A 16,785-nucleotide genomic window follows, 5' to 3' on the forward strand; every position below is an offset into this window, starting at 1 on the left:
ATACATATTTGTAGTAAAATATAAAATTCAGGCTACACTGAAATGCAGAGAAGAAAGCTAAACTCCTCTCCACTTCACAGTTCCACTTCTCAAAAAAAACAACAACACATTTAATAGTTTAGCATGTACCTGTCAGGTAGTTTCATGTTCACATTCAAGGATATAGGCACATTTCTATTTTTATTTTTTTATTGATTGATTTTAGAGAAAGAGAAGAAGAAGAGGGAGAGAGAGAGAAACATTGATTTTTTTTCATCCACTTATTTATGCATTCATTGGCTGTTTCTTGTATGTGCCCTAACTAGAGATTAAACCCACAAACAACTGAGTTACCCACCAGGGTTGTTTAATTTTTTAATTGAGTTATGTTACTTATTTTTTTTCTTATCTTATTGCATTGGTTTGACCTTCTAGAACAATGTAAGTTAACAATGATAACAAATATCCTTAAATTATTCCTGATTCTACTTTTTAAAAATCATATTCTTGGATTTAAATTATATTTCTTTCATTAGTCTTTCCCAAAATAAACCCTCATTAATGAGGTTAGCCTAACTTCTCTATAGGTAAGATAAATCAACTAATTAAACTCCTAAGTAAGGGCAGAAACTATTCCTTATCATTTATATTTCTTTTTGGACTTATCCATGCATTTTTCTAGTCCTTGTTAAGTGAGAGTATTAGATAAATATTACCTTTTTCTAGATGTGGAGTCAGTTTTACTACAGACTAGTTTTGATATACCAGAAACACATTATGATTATTCTACAAACATTACTATTAGAGGCTGAAAATCAAAATTGAACAGCTTCTGGACAAACATACCTCAAGGAAGTTTTATAATTTTAGGCCTACTGTGGCAGACAATTAGGGCCTGCATGCAATAATTTGCCTAAATAAAGGTGCCTGTATGGCCAGTAGTTGTGGCCATCGCCGCCGCCAGGCAGGTGCAGGTTCCCATTAGATTCAGGCAGATGGTAAAGAAACTGTGGAGCCAAAAACTGGTGGCCCATGCCTTTATTCCAGCCTTGCACCCGGCAAGTGAAAAACACACTGAGGTAAAAACACTTCCCTTTCCATTCAGGGCTCCCAAAGCCACTGACACATTTGGGTTTTCCTAGAATCAAAGGTCCTCATCAGTCTTAGTTACCTCTGGTTCCCCATCTGCCAACATGGCTTCTTACTCTGAAGAACTGGCTTCTCTCTCCTTCCCTTCCATCTTGGCTTCTTCTTCAGCACCCTGCCATCTTGGCTTCTTCTTCTTCTTCCTTCTAAAAAACTACCTGGGCCCACACAGACCGCTCCTTCAGCTACATTAGCATAACAATGGCCTTCCCAACCAGGAAGGTAATTAGGAGTTTCACCTGGGCAGTGCCATTCACATGGGCAGTGCCATTTTTAACCAAGTGAGCTAACATAAAAATCACATTTTACAAACTTATTTGCCCAACAGTGCCAAATAAAAAGCTCACAAGACTTGCTCTCTGGGTCTTTAGAATATTTTGTAAAATCCAATAAAACATACTGTGATCTACACATTTCTGGGGCCAGAGTCAAGGACAGAGGTGATATTGGCAGAAAGAGTGATTGATGAAAGTAGCACATCTTTACAGTCAACCAGAATACATTTGTAACAACACCTACTCTCTGCAAAGTTAGAAAAAGAGTGAATTGACCACATGTACATAATATTTAGTCTGTTAAACAATAGAAATATGATCTTCCTCAAGAGAAAACTGCACACATAGTTACTAAATATCCCTGAATTTTGCTGTAAGGAAGATGATTGGATGGAGCCATTGAACTTTCTTTCCTTGAATCACACAACTCTCAATTACCTCCACCAATGAGTTCTTACCACCTCAGAATAGGTCTCTAATTTTCCATCAGATTTCATTTCAGTCTGGCCTCTGGGTCAAGAATGTATTCAATTAAAATCTTGAAAGCCAGATTTCATATCAACCCATCAACTTATTAATAACTAGTTGTTATGCTAATTGCCATAAAAATACTCCTCAGCCAACTATTCCTGTTAATTGAGTGGTTATTTTATTCTTAAAGCCTGTTTTGAATGATTACTATGTACTAGTTCTTATGCTACAGATAGCAATAAAAAGGTAAGTAGGCCACAGTCCCTGGCATCAAGATCTTCATAATATCTACCTTTTCTACTGAGAAGTTTAAAAAATTATATTTCAGTATAATGATGTGGTTTAGTTTATATTATTTATTTCCATCGTAATTATTGCAATTAAAGCATATTAAGCAGCAGCAAGATTTAAGTCTGTTAAAATCCATTTAATTTAACTGTACCAATGGGAGTCAGACCTTCTAAAAGCTTTCTTCCTTATGTAGGCTGTTTTTACTATTCTCCCAAAGGATAAACTAAATAGAGTGCACATAGGCTAGAACCTAAGTAACCAGTTACTACAGTCTGACAAATGTTCTCGTGATGACAATTAAGCATAACACAAGAATGTCAAAAAAGTTGAAAGTCACTGGTCTCGCAAGAACATATAGACTGGATGCTTCTATATTATCTTTGTGGAGTTCTCCTGGGCAAAATTACATGACAATACTCAGAAAGCAGTTTCACTAGTTTATAACTACATGTTTTTAGTAGCCCACTAAGCCTAACACTCATCAACAAAGTCAGGTTTTTGTTTGTTTTTTTTTAATAATTTTATTTTTTTAATGGGGTGACATCAATAAATCAGGATACATATATTCAAAGATAACAAGTCCAGGTTATCTTGTCGTTCAATTATGTTGCATACCCACCACCCAAAGTCAGATTGTCCTCTGTCACCTTCTATCTTGTTTTCTTTGTGCCCCTCCCCACCCCCTTTCCCTCTCCCATTCCCCCCTCCCCCCCGTAACTACCACACTCTTATCAATGTCTCTTAGTTTCACTATTGTGTCCCACCTACGTATGCAATAATACAGTTCCTGTTTTTTTCTGATTTACTTATTTCGCTTCGTATCATGTTATCAAGATCCCACCATTTTGCTGTAAATGTTCCGATGTCATCATTTCTTATGGCTGAGTAGTATTCCATAGTGTATATGTGCCACATCTTCTTTATCCAGTCATCTATTGATGGGCTTTTTGGTTGTTTCCATGTCCTGGCCACTGTGAACAATGCTGCAATAAACATGGGGCTGCATGTGTCTTTACGTATCAATGTTTCTGAGTTTTGGGGATATATACCCAGTAGAGGGATTGCTGGGTCATAAGGTAGTTCTATTTTCAGTTTTTTGAGGAACCACCATACTTTCTTCCATAATGGTTGTACTGCTTTACATTCCCATCAACAGTGTATGAGGGTTCCTTTTTCTCCACAGCCTCTCCAACATTTGCTATTACCTGTCTTGCTAATAATAGCTAATCGAACAGGTGCGAGGTGGTATCTCATTGCCGTTTTGATTTGCATTTCTCTAATAGCTAAAGAAGATGAGCATCTTTTCATATATCTGTTGGCCATTTGTATTTCTTCCTGGGAGAAGTGTCTATTCATATCCTCTTCCCATTTTTTTATTGGATTGTTTGTTTGTTTGTTGTTGAGTTTTATGAGTTCTTTGTATATTTTGGATATTAGGCCCTTATCTGAGCTGTTGTTTGAAAATATCATTTCCCATTTAGTTGGCTTTCTGTTTATTTTGTTATCAGTTTCTCTTGCTGAGCAAAAACTTCTTAGTCTGATGTAGTCCCATTCATTAATTTTTGCCTTCACTTCTCTTGCCTGTGGAGTCAAATTCATAAAATGCTCTTTAAAACCCAGGTCCATGAGTTGAGTACCTATATCTTCTTCTATGTACTTAATTGTTTCAGGTCTTATGTTTAGATCTTTGATCCATTTTGAGTTAATTTTTGTACAGGGGGAGAGACTGTAGTCCAGTTTCATTCTTTTGCATGTGGCTTTCCAGTTTTCCCAGCACCATTTATTGAAGAGGCTTTCTTTTCTCCATTGTGTGTTGTTGGCCCCTTTATCAAAAATTATTTGACTATATATATGTGGTTTTATTTCTGGACTTTCTATTCTGTTCCATTGGTCTGAGTGTCTATTTTTCTGCCAATACCATGCTGTTTTGATTGTCGTGGCCCTATAATAGAGTTTGAAGTCAGGTATTGTAATGCCCCCAGCTTCATTCTTTTTCTTTAGGATTGCTTTGGCTATTCGGGGTTTTTTATAGTTCCATATAAATCTGATGATTTTTTGCTCTATTTCTTTAAAAAACGTCATTGGAAGTTTGATGGGAATTGCATTAAATTTGTATATTGCTTTGGGTAATATAGCCATCTTGATTATATTTATTCTTCCTAGCTAAAGTCAGGTTTTTTTGAAGCCAACATGGCCTTAGGATGTAATCAGTAGGGATGTAATAAGAGCTAGAAGATATTTAATCAAATAGCATCAACATACCCCAGCTTGTTTATAGAATACTATGCCCAGCTCTGCACCAAAGTACCCAAGTCCTTTATTTTTTCTTCAAAGCATGCATTTTAGAATGTGAATCTACCCTTATAAATACATAATTAAAAAATAAGTATTCTGTTGACTTAGATAAGAAATTAAAATATCTACTTTTATGGCATTACCAATTAAGAGCAATCCATTTCCCCTTATATTTTATTTTATTTTATTTTATTTTTTTAATTTATTCATTTTAGAGAGGAGAGAGAGAGAGAGAGAAAGGAGAGAGAGAGGGGGGAGGAGCTGGAAGCATCAACTCCCATATGTGCCTTAACCAGGCAAGCCCAGGGTTTCGAACCAGCGACCTCAGCATTTCCAGGTCGATGCTTTATCCACTGCGCCACCACAGGTCAGGCCCCCCTTATATTTTATAGAGAATATATTTTCTTTCTCTCTTTTTCCCAATGAGCTTCATAATTACATCACCTTTTCCTCTGAACAGGTCATATATGTAGAATATATACATGGTGATTGATTCCATAATAACCATGATTCATGGCTATCAAGTCATAATTTTTTGTTTTTGTTTTTATGACTTTCCCATATGATGACTCTTTTTTGACTCTCTACTGATAACTGCCAACATGAAAAAAAGCAACAATTTATAAGGAAGTCTTATGAAGACTGATTGATCATTTCTTGCTAGTAAGCCTGCAATCTCAGTTGCTGGCACTCAGTGGAAGAAATAGTCTTTTAATGGGAGTCCAGGCCCTAAAATTTTACCATCAGATCATACAGTTAAACTATTTATATGCTTGCATTTTAAAAATAAGGGAAACCCCTGGTGGGCAGAGCGTTGCCCCTGGTGGGCGTGCCGGGTGGATCCCGGTCGGGCGCATGCGGGAGTCTGTCTGACTGTCTCTCCCCGTTTCCAGCTTCAGAAAAATGAAAAAAAAAAAAATTAAAAATAAGGGAGAGAAGTAAAATGTTATATATATTTATGGTAAATTAAAAACATTATTAAATATACACAAAGGGTCCCATTAAGAAGTGTCTAAATACTTCATTTGTTAGACTCAACTGGTTGAGAACCCTTTTCTTTCCCAACTACTCACAAATCTCAACTCTTTCAGCAAAATGCTTTATTTTCTGCCCTCTGGTCTCCTCTCTGTTTTCTCTGCAAACTTCTCAAGGGAGTATTTGTACACAAAGCCTATTTCCCTCCCTCAGCTCCCCATTTGACAACCCCAATGTATCAGTTAGAGTTTTAACAGAAAAACAGAACCAGTAAGACATGGAGATATTAGATATAGATATAGATATAAATATATCGATATAGATAAATAGTATATGTAATATAATATGTGTTAGGAGGTATATTAATATATAATATATTATGCATATTATTATATAGTACCATATATAGGATGTTTACTAGATATATAAAGGAAGAGAAACTATATATATAAAATTTTTATATGTGTGTGATTTTATACATATATAAAAAGAGAGAGAGATTTCAAGAAATTGGTTTATGCAATCATGGGAAGCCGGCAAGTCCAAAATCCATAGGGCAAACTGGGAGGCTGAATATTTTTATTCAAGGAAACTTCAGGTTTTTTTCCTTTAGATTTTCAACTGATTGGACAAAGACCATCCAGATTAACAAAGAAATTCTCCTCTAAAGTCTATTGATTTTACATAAATATACAAAATACCTTCAGAGCAATAACTGGACTAATGTTTAGTTGAATAACTGGGTAGGTACTATAGCCTAACCAAGTTGACACATAAAACTAACCATTACACTGCCCAATTACTGAGATTTCCCTCCCAGTTTGCCAGTGATGTCCTGGCTGCTAGATCGAGAGCCTTTTATTGGAGTTCATTCTCTGTTACATTTGACAGGGTTCACTATTCTTTTTAAAAACCCCTTCTGCAGAATACAGGTCATCCTATTCCAAGTCAAGTGTTCCTAGTTCCTAGTTTCTCCAGCTTTCAACCTAGCCCTTTTAGAGACATATCAGATCAGATTTCTTGAGAGCAATTTTAATGCTATGGGAATACTATGACATGCTAATTATTTGAGAAGTGACTGCATGTGTATGAGGTTTATGTTAAATGGTATTAACCAGGGCCCCAGGGACCTCAGGGAAATCTCGGTCCACGTACTGCATTTTATAGGTTGGGAAATAGCCAGAACACCCCATTCCTCTATCAGTGATAATAATAAAGAGTCTTCAGTAAAAGATAAGACACTCAATTATTATCATTATGATAAGTGGTATTTTACAAATAGGGAAAGGAAGAAAAAAGGGTGGTGAAAAAAGAGAAAGTGTTCCGACAAAGCTCTTGACCTGTTGATTAATCATTATTGTATCTGGATTCAAAACCCAGGTCATTCAGCAAATGGCTCTGTGATATCCACATACAAGAAAATGAAGAAAACTCACTCAAAATGGATCAAACACGTAAATATAAGAGCAAAACATTAGGACAAAACTATTAGAACAAAACATAGGAGTAAATTTTTGTGACCTTGGATTTGGTGATGTTTTCTTAGCTATAACAATAAAAGCACAAATGACACAAGAAAAGATAAATAGTTCATCAACATTTAAACCTTTGGTGCTTCAAATGACACTATCAACAACATGACAGACAATTCAGGGAATAGGAGACAATATCTGCAAATTGAACATCTAACAAGGGACTTGAATTCAGAATGCATAAAGTATATACCTTCACAACTCAACAGTAAAAAGACAAATAATCCAGTTCAAAATGAGAAAAAGATTTGAATAGATATTTCTCCAACGAAGACATGCAAAAGTCCAATAGGTACAGGAAGAGATACTCAACATGATGATCCACCAGGGAAATGTAAATCAAAACCACAATGAGCTACCATATCATCCCAACCAAGATGACTAAAATAAAAAACATAAACAATAGCAAAAGTTGATCTACTGAGTGGGATTGCAAAATGGCACAGCTGCTTTGGTAAACAGTTTGATCATTTCTCAATATGTTAATCAGAGAGTTAACATATGACCCAGTAATTTCACTCCTAGGTATGAACCCAGGAAAACTGAAAACATGTGTCTACTCAAAAATTTATACACAAATGTTTATCATAGCATTTTTATAATAAACAAAAAGTGGAACCAATTCAAATATCCAGCTGATGAACGGATAAAGAAAATGTAGTAGGTCCAAGCAATGGAATATTGTCCAGCTATGAAAAGGAATGCAGCACTGATACATGCTGTGGTATGAGTAAACCTTGAAAACCGTAGGCCAACTGAAAGAAGCTAGTTACAAAGGGCAACCTCTTATATGATTCGATTTATATGAACTGTCCAGAATAGGGAAAATTGTAAAGGCAGGAAATAGATTAATGGTTGCAGGAGCCGTGCTATGTGGAAAGGGAACGGAGAGGGGTGTCTGACAATAGGCAGGGGATTTCCTTTCAGGTGATGAGAAGGTTCTGAAATTAGATAGTGGTTAATGATTGCACAAGTCTGTAATATACTGAAAACCACAGTACATTCTAAAAAGTGTATAATTCTGGAAGTGTACATTTTATTATATGTTATATCGCAATAAACCTGTTGTGTTTTGTTTTGTTTTGTTTTGTTTTTTTTGTTTTTGCATTTTTCTGAATTTGGAAATGGGGAGGCAGTCAGACAGACTCCCGCATGCGCCCAACCGGGGTCCACCTGGCATGCCCACCAGGGGGCAATGCTCTACCCATCTGGGGCGTCGCTCTGCCACAATCAGAGCCATTCTAGCGCCTGAGGCAGGGGCCACAGAGCCATCCTCAGCGCTCGGGCAAACTTTTGCTCCAATGGAGCCTTGGCTGCGGGAGGGGAAGAGAAAGACAGAGAGGAAGGAGAGGGGGAGGGGTGGAGAAGCAGATGGGCGCTTCTCCTGTGTGCCCTGGCCGGGAATCGAACCCAGGACTCCTGCACGCCAGGCCAACACTCTGCCACTGAGCTAACCGGCCAGGGCCAAACTTGTTGTTTTTAAAAACCTAAGCCAATGCATCTTGCTACCAATTTTGTTCTTGTGATGAGGGTGTCTTTTCTTTTCTTTTAGAGAGACAGAGAGAGAGAGAGAGATGAGAAACATCAGTTCTTTGTTGCAGCACCTTAGTTGTTCATTGATTGCTTTCTCATATGTGCCTTGATGGGGGGGGGGGAGGCTCCAGCAGAGTGAGTGACCCGTTGCTCAAGCCAGTGACCTTGGGCTCAAGACATTGACCATGAAGTCATGTCTATGATCCCATGCTCAAGCCAGCGACCCCACGCTCAAGCTGGTGAGCCCATGCTCAAGCCTGTGACCTCACAGTTTCCAACCTGGTCCTCAGCATCCAAGGCTGATGCTCTATCCACTGTGCCACTGCCTGGTCAGTCAATGATGGAGTCTTTTCCATCATTAGACTTGCGTATGATATGAAAATTCATACTCTTGGGAAACCACTGAATCGGGTCATATTAAAAGACAAAGAAAATAACATATTTTTTTTCAAGAGGTAAATGGTTAATTCTGTTTTTTTTTAAGTAGAAGAAATGAGTTTTCTCCTTGACAATGAAGAGTTTTATAATGCAGTGATACTATGTAACAAGTTTGCAACACATGGAATTTCAACCTAAATTTAATTTATAATCTTGTCTTTCCTCTGCATCTTGTACTAAAAAATGACAGCCTAATATCAGGTAGAACTTATAGCATTACATTAGAAGATTCTATAGGTTAGAGAGGAATCATATTTCTTTTATCTGAGTTTAGGTTTAAAGCAACTGAATTGCCCTGCAGGATCCAGTTCTCCACCAGATCATTTCAGTGTTTCTCAACCTACTTTTCATTATCCCCTCCCTCCTAAGAAACCTTTTTAGACACTTCCTTTCTTAATTGCCTCTCTCCCTCATGAAATTTTAACACTACAGTATACTCTATATTTGTTTATATACTCTATGTGCCATCTATCTATGCTTTATCCATAAAAAAGGTGAGAATTTCATCAAAGAAACCAATTTTCACTCCCTTTGGAGTGATACATAGCCCCTGTTGAGAATGCATGGTGTACCTTTAAAATTCATGAGCGTATTTGAGTGTACATAGCTTCTTTTCCTCACTTTATATAGAATTTAGATTGCTTTCAGCAATTCAAATCTAACATTTATATATTTAGGTAAATAAAATTTAGTTTTGATAAATTTAACAAGAACAATTTGGAAAATATATAAATAATTTTTAGAAATTGCTAAATTCAGATAATATATGAGGTGCCCTTTAAAGTTATTTTTTTTTGAAAATATTAATTGGCACTGGAATTTGCTTATGTTATTAAGTGGGAAAAATCAACATGCAAAACTATATCAAGAATACTTTAGAAATTTTCTTAAATTACACACATATGTGAGAACAGATAACTGGAAAATATTCATGGAAATATTAACAGTTATCTCTGGGTGCAAAGATTGTAGGTGATTGTCAGTCTCAGCTTTACACATGTCTATAGTTTCCAAGTGTTCTATTATGACCTTGCATTACTATTATAGTTGGAGGTAATTACAACACAATATCTGTTGAAATTAGCTCATACAGGGAAGATGTTATAATGTCTGCTTTATAACCCTTGAAATGAAGTAGTCATGTAGCCTTTGAGTTAAAGGTTTTGTTTTTGTTTTTGTTTACATGCTATAGACCAAGGTACACTATTTCCAGCCCCTGGTCTTACTAGTATCTTCAGTGCAGCAAAAGTATTAATCCTTACCAGATGAGAACCTGACTATGACCCAGGCTCATAGCTACTGTCCTTCTGTAGAACCAACTCTAATGCATTTCAAAGCTCCAGGGAAATCATTTAGCAAGCAAGTGTTTGCTGATGAGCTTTTAAAAAGGGTATATCCAGCAAACAACTAAAAGCCATTATGTACTTGATTTCAACAGAGCCCTGTTTAAGTGATGATTCAGATTTGAATGTCAGCAACTTTGGGTGCTAGTGAAGGAAAGATAGTTTGAATATCATTTGGATAACAGTTCGCAGAGTGTTCTTATTTGATGCTAATAACAACCTGTATGTCACCTGATATCTTTTGTTCTATTGGTGGGTACACATGTGGCAAGTGAAAGCACTGGTACTCCAACCAAAGATTTTGGTCGACAGTTTTGAGTTCTTTTTTTTTTTTTTTTCTTTTGGACCATCATTGAATGGTAAATGTATTAAGTGAGTATTTTAAGCATGAGTAAAGTAAGTGAAGCAATTAACCATGATTTACAACTCTACTAGCTATTGCTGACTATAGAATAGAGTTCAAACGTACCCCCACTCTACCAGCACTCCTACGGCAAGCTTCATCTAGGCTAGTAGCAGTGTGGTGAGTTCTGCCTCAAAGCACGATGGGTCCTCTCCTCTAGTACTTTTAGAATTTGAAGGTGGGGAAGGGTAGGGTGAAGGGCAAGAGGATGAGACCACAAGATTTCAGGAGGCCATGCTCAGACTGGGCTCGGGGAGTATGTCCTGTTGTGGAATTTCCACATGGGAACACTGAGGAACACCCTGGAATGAGGGCTTTGATAAAGAATGTGCTGCAATGCACAGTAATTGGCTTCTGTCTTCTTGGTCAGCTCCAACCTCCAACCCAAGCCTGAACACTTTAAGGCAGGGGTCCCCAAACTTTTTACACAGGGGGCCAGTTCACTGTCCCTCAGACCGTTGGAGGGTTGGACTATAAAAAAATTATGAACAAATCCCTATGCACACTGCACATATCTTATTTTAAATTTAAAAAATAAAGTGGGGACAAATACAATATTTAAAATAAAGAACAAGTAAATTTAAGTCAACAAACTGACCAGTATTTCAATGGGAACTATGGGCCTGCTTTTGGCTAATGAGAAGGTCAATGTCCGGTTCCATATTTGTCACTGCTAGCCCTAACAAGTGATATGACATGCTTCCGGAGCCGTAATGCGTGCGTCCTGTGTCACCAGAAGTAGTACTGTACATGAGCGACTCAGCGCTTTGCAGCGCCGCCACATACAGTACTCCAGGAGCACAGGATGCGGATGCTCCTCTCACTGACCACCAATGAAAGAGGTGCCCCTTCAAGAAGTGCGGAGGGGGCCGGATAAATGGCCTCAGGGGGCTGCATGAGGCCCGCGGGCTGTAGTTTGGGGACCCCTGCTTTAAGGCATAAGCCAAAGCACCAAAAGAATTCCAGTCTACATTTTTTCTGATGGCTTGGCTAAATTTTTATTTTAAAGAAAGAACAGCTTAAAATTTAAAAACACATTCTTTTTCAGTTTTAAAAGATATATTTTTTAAAATCCCTAAAATTTACATCTAAGCATATAAATTAATAATATGAAGCAATTCAATAAAACAATGAAAATGTTGTAGATTATATCTATTGCTCTCCTAACAGAGCAACAAATCTCACAAATTTTCATGATCAGTCTGTTAAATTGGACATGAGTCACTTCCAATGTTTTCGCTTCAATTTCCTTTGGCTTGTAAAATAACACATCATGATTTAGCTCTGTGCTGTTGTTATAAATTAAGGTTGAAATAAATATAAATACAGTGGTACCTTGAGATATGAACAGACCAACATACAAAATTTTTTTAAGATATGAGCTGCAACTCAGTCCGTATTTTTGTTTGAGATCCCAGCGAAATTCCAAGATATGAGTTGTGATTTGGGAAGCTGCCGCTAGTTGGCGCGTTGGCGCACAGGTCCAGTATCGGCAGTTTGATATACAAGTTGACTGACTTACGAGCTCGGTTGCAGAACGAATTCAATTCATATCTCAAGGTACCACTGTCTATATCAGTGCTTAAATATGCCAATGTCTAAATATATATTGGTGTGTGTGTGTAGAGAGAGAAACTGGAACTCTAATACTACATATTGTCAGTATCTAAAAATGGTATAACCACTTAGGAAAGTAATTTGATAGTTTCTTATAATGTTAAATGTTTGCCTACCCTATAACTTAGCATTTGAACTTCTAGGTATTTATCCAAGGGCAATGAAAATATATACTATCCACAAAAAGAAATATATGTGAATGTGTATGGCAGCTTTATTCATAATAGCCCCAAACTGGAAGCAACCCCAATGTTCATCACATATGCGTGGATAAACAACTTGTGGTATCTTTATATAATGGAATACTACTCAGTAATAAAAAGAAGTAACATACTAATACCGCAAGAATATGAATGACTCTCAAAACCATTTTTTGAATGACACAAAAGAGTGTACACTATATAATTCCATTTACAAAAAGTTCTAAAAACTGTAAAACTTACCAATGTTGATAGAAATCAGAACAGTATTAGCCTAGGGTGGAGATGAGCTGAAATGGGGGAGGTGCACTGGATGGTAAAAAGCCAAGATGAAACTATGCTGGATTGTGAAAATATTCAACATCATGATTTTGTGGTGATACGCAGGAATATACAGTTGCCAAAACTCATCAAACAATAGACTTTAAATCTGTGCATTTTATTGTAAGTTAATTGTCTCATTAAGTTGACGTATAACAAAATTTTTAAATACTTATGCACTTTTGAAGAATAAAACCTGCATCATTTTATCACTCAAGAACAAGAATACTCCTTTCCAAAGCAAATCATTAAAGTCTGTGAGTCTTTCTGCCTGGGCACATAGAAGATACGGAATTTCACCCAGTTAAGATTTTAAATCAAATCCATCTTCTTAAGACTGTGGGATCTTATTAATTCTTTCCCTCTTTCTCTCTCTCTCTCTCTCTCTCTCTCTCTCTCTCTCCCCTTGTTGTGCCTCTCCCCTATAACTGCCCAGTACAAGATCAATGTAAAACACTATGGTGAGTTCAAATACTAAAACGCACAAGCACTATGGAGGATCAACTATTTAAGTGAAAAAGTACAGGTCATTGTTTCTCAATTTTTTTTTTTTTTTTTTTTCATCTTTTCTGAAGCTGGAAACAGGGAGAGACAGTCAGACAGACTCCCGCATGCGCCCGACCGGGATCCACCCAGCACGCCCACCAGGGGGCGACGCTCTGCCCACCAGGGGGCGATGCTCTGCCCATCCTGGGCGTCGCCATGTTGCGACCCTCCTGGGTGTCGCCATATTGCGACCAGAGCCACTCTAGCGCCTGGGGCAGAGGCCACAGAGCCATCCCCAGCGCCCGGGCCATCTTTTGCTCCAATGGAGCCTTGGCTGCGGGAGGGGAAGAGAGAGACAGAGAGGAAGGCGCGGCGGAGGGGTGGAGAAGCAAATGGGCGCTTCTCCTATGTGCCCTGGCCGGGAATCGAACCCGGGTCCTCCGCACGCTAGGCCGACGCTCTACCGCTGAGCCAACCGGCCAGGGCTGTTTCTCAATTTTAAGAGCTTCTTTTGTAGAAAACCTTTAAGGACTACCAAGGTGGCTGGGCTTCCATTTTAAGACATACTAATCTGGAAGTTCTTTTGTATGTGATTGTGCAGAGAACTGATATGATCCTATGAAGCAATAGTGGACAAATGTGGCATTCAAAAGAAAGGACAAACAACTGCAGAAGATGCTACAAACAAAGGCTTATGGAAGGAAGAGGATGTGGGGATACAGTGGGTAGACTGGGTGTAAGTAGACATCTGTCAGCAGAATGACCAGTTAGTGGGCTGGATTGGTGCCCAGCCCTTGGATAGTAAGGATCTAAATTACCTACAGCAACAGAAAGGAAGAAAAAAGCTAAGAGGTGTTTCCAAAGAAGAACCTCAGGTTAGTGTCCTGACATCCTTAGCCTGGACCAAGTTTTATAAATTTGCAAAGTCATTAAAATCCTGTTAAAGTTATTCTGAAGGTAACTCTGAATTCACTCTGGATTGCTTTCTCAAACTTAGAGCAGGCAGATGAAAACTAAAATACTCAAAAGGGAAAAAAAGCATAGGAGAGTTTTTGATGAGACAGAGCTGGAGCCTAGTTCACATTCAGCGAGGAACAGTTTGGCTGCTTAGCTGCTAGTCCATTTTCTTCTCCCTAGGACGGGTAACTATGTGAGGCTCAAAATACTCTCCCCTACAACTCTGTGACTGAGTACAGCTGTTCCGACAGAATTTTCTGAAACCAGGCTCCATAAGTGAAGACTCGTGCATTGCCAACATGTTTGGCACCTACTCTGTGCAAGGTGCATTGTTAGGTCTGCGTCCAGTCTATGTCTGAGCTGGTGGCCAGCAGAGAATATGCTGGCTCTGAGCCACTATAGAAATGTAGTAGTCCCCTTTGACCCCCTGCCAAATTTCCAGAGCATTGCCTGTTGTCTAGTTCAGGTTTTTTATCCCCTCCTCAGGCCTTTGGAGGGTTCCCTCTATCCACAACCAGTTGTGGGATTCAGCCAGTTCGCACTGTTTTGGCAGAACCGATAACTAACTTTTTGTTGAGTTTGGCAAATCATTTTGTTAAAATGGCACTGTAATCAGGAGTCTTTCTAAGGTGGGGACCTGGGCAGCTGCCCAATTTGAAAATCACAAATTTACATTTCTTACTCTTTTTTTTAACATTCATCTGCACAATAGTGTATTCTAAGCAACCGTAGTAATGTTCATTCCGTCCATAGGTGAAAAAAATTTGATAGAACTATGCTTGTAATATTTATTAATTCATTTCATAAAACTTATTATAACTTTGATGAAATACTACATTTTGATTCCCTCACATTTGTTACTTTAGTAAACATATAATGCAAAGAGAAAAAAAGTGCAAAACAACCAGGGGATGACAAGCTGTCACGGAAAATACCTTAAATGACAGTTTTATTGTTTTTTGTCAGGTATTATTTAATATTTTTTCATTAGTATTAAAACTTTTTCTTATAACATAATCTAGCTTTGTGTACCTCTTTTATTGTCCTTATTTAAGTATTAAATGCATGAAATAAAAAACTACATTTAGGTATATAATTTTTTTTAATACTTAAAACAGTCATTAGGACAGAGAACCTGTCATTAAATTATTTGAATCCCACCACTGCCACAACCCTATCCTACACCCCAGAACCACCATCTTTCACTTGGGGCACACAATATTGGCAGCATTCTGACTCATCAGTGTGTGTGTGTGTGTGTGTGTGTGTGTGTGTGTGTGTTTCAGAAGCTAAAGACTAGTAGGTAACAAATTAAGACTATTAAACATGGCTTCCTAGAAAATGTGTGAAGGTGTTTATGGTTCTTAAAGTGATTTCCTGAATGCTCTCTTTTTTCTTAACCTTTTCTATCTCTTGTTTTAATAGGCTGTAAACAATGTTTTCTTTAACAAAAATAAAAATGAAGAGAGAGAGAAAGAAGGAAGATTTAAAACATGAAGGAAGAAACAGAACTTCCTTATTTTCCAAGTGGGAAACACTTTAAAAAAAAAATGCCTGACAGAGGAAGTATGGTTGCAAACATTACCTGGCACTAAGCCATATTAATTTTCCATTCAAGAAGAAAAGTAAGCAACTTGGACTAAAAGAGGCAAATTGCATGGCTCTATTATTTAGCACGTTTGAAATGAAAGCCAATATTGCTTTTGAAGCGGTGGCTGGCTGATGGAGCTTTCTCTTCCTCTCTCTAATGCCCGCCCACAGGTTGCCTGGCAACCAAATTACATTGCTGAGAACACTCCCCAGCAATAACTGACCCTGAATTTTAATTTTTGAGCTGACGCTTAAGTGGATAAATAAATAAATAAATGCAATCTTCCCTGAAATAGTATTCATTCTGACTAATAAGCAGCATGTGTAGAAGATTATAGGATGGCAAATAGAACCATGCAAAAACACTGGTAAATTCTTTTGCAGAAAGATTTTGTTTTAAAAATATATATATATATTATATATTATATATTCATATTTATATATATATGAAAAATCTGGGTAGGCTTCTGAAAAAATTTAATAAAATGATTGTTTGAAGGTAAGAATGGGAGATGAGTGGAACCAAAAATATTCTAACATCTATAATAATATAAAGAACAAAATGTTAATTTTTATCATCCCTTAATTGGAATAGCTTTTCAAAAATAAGAAATGGCATAAAATATGGTAAGCATTAAAGAATCTGAATGGCATACCCAACCCTAGCATTACCCTCCCTTTTCCCAGGTAGTAGAAATAACAATTGACATGCATGGTAGAAAAAAGAGGCAGGTTGAGTTGGAGGTTTCACGTTAATGTGTGGTTGTTGCTTTGTGTTTGAATAAAAGATTTTGAATCAAACATGTTGTAAGTAGCTCCTCACAGTCTCTATTCTTTATTCACAACTTCTTAACATGTGGCCTCACATTGCTATTTAGGTGTCTCTAATTTGGGGGGCTAGCAATGATCAATTTTATCATTCCTCCTAGTTTA

This window comes from Saccopteryx bilineata, chromosome 10 (genome assembly GCF_036850765.1).
Source record: "Saccopteryx bilineata isolate mSacBil1 chromosome 10, mSacBil1_pri_phased_curated, whole genome shotgun sequence".
Taxonomy (NCBI): Eukaryota; Metazoa; Chordata; class Mammalia; order Chiroptera; family Emballonuridae; genus Saccopteryx; species Saccopteryx bilineata.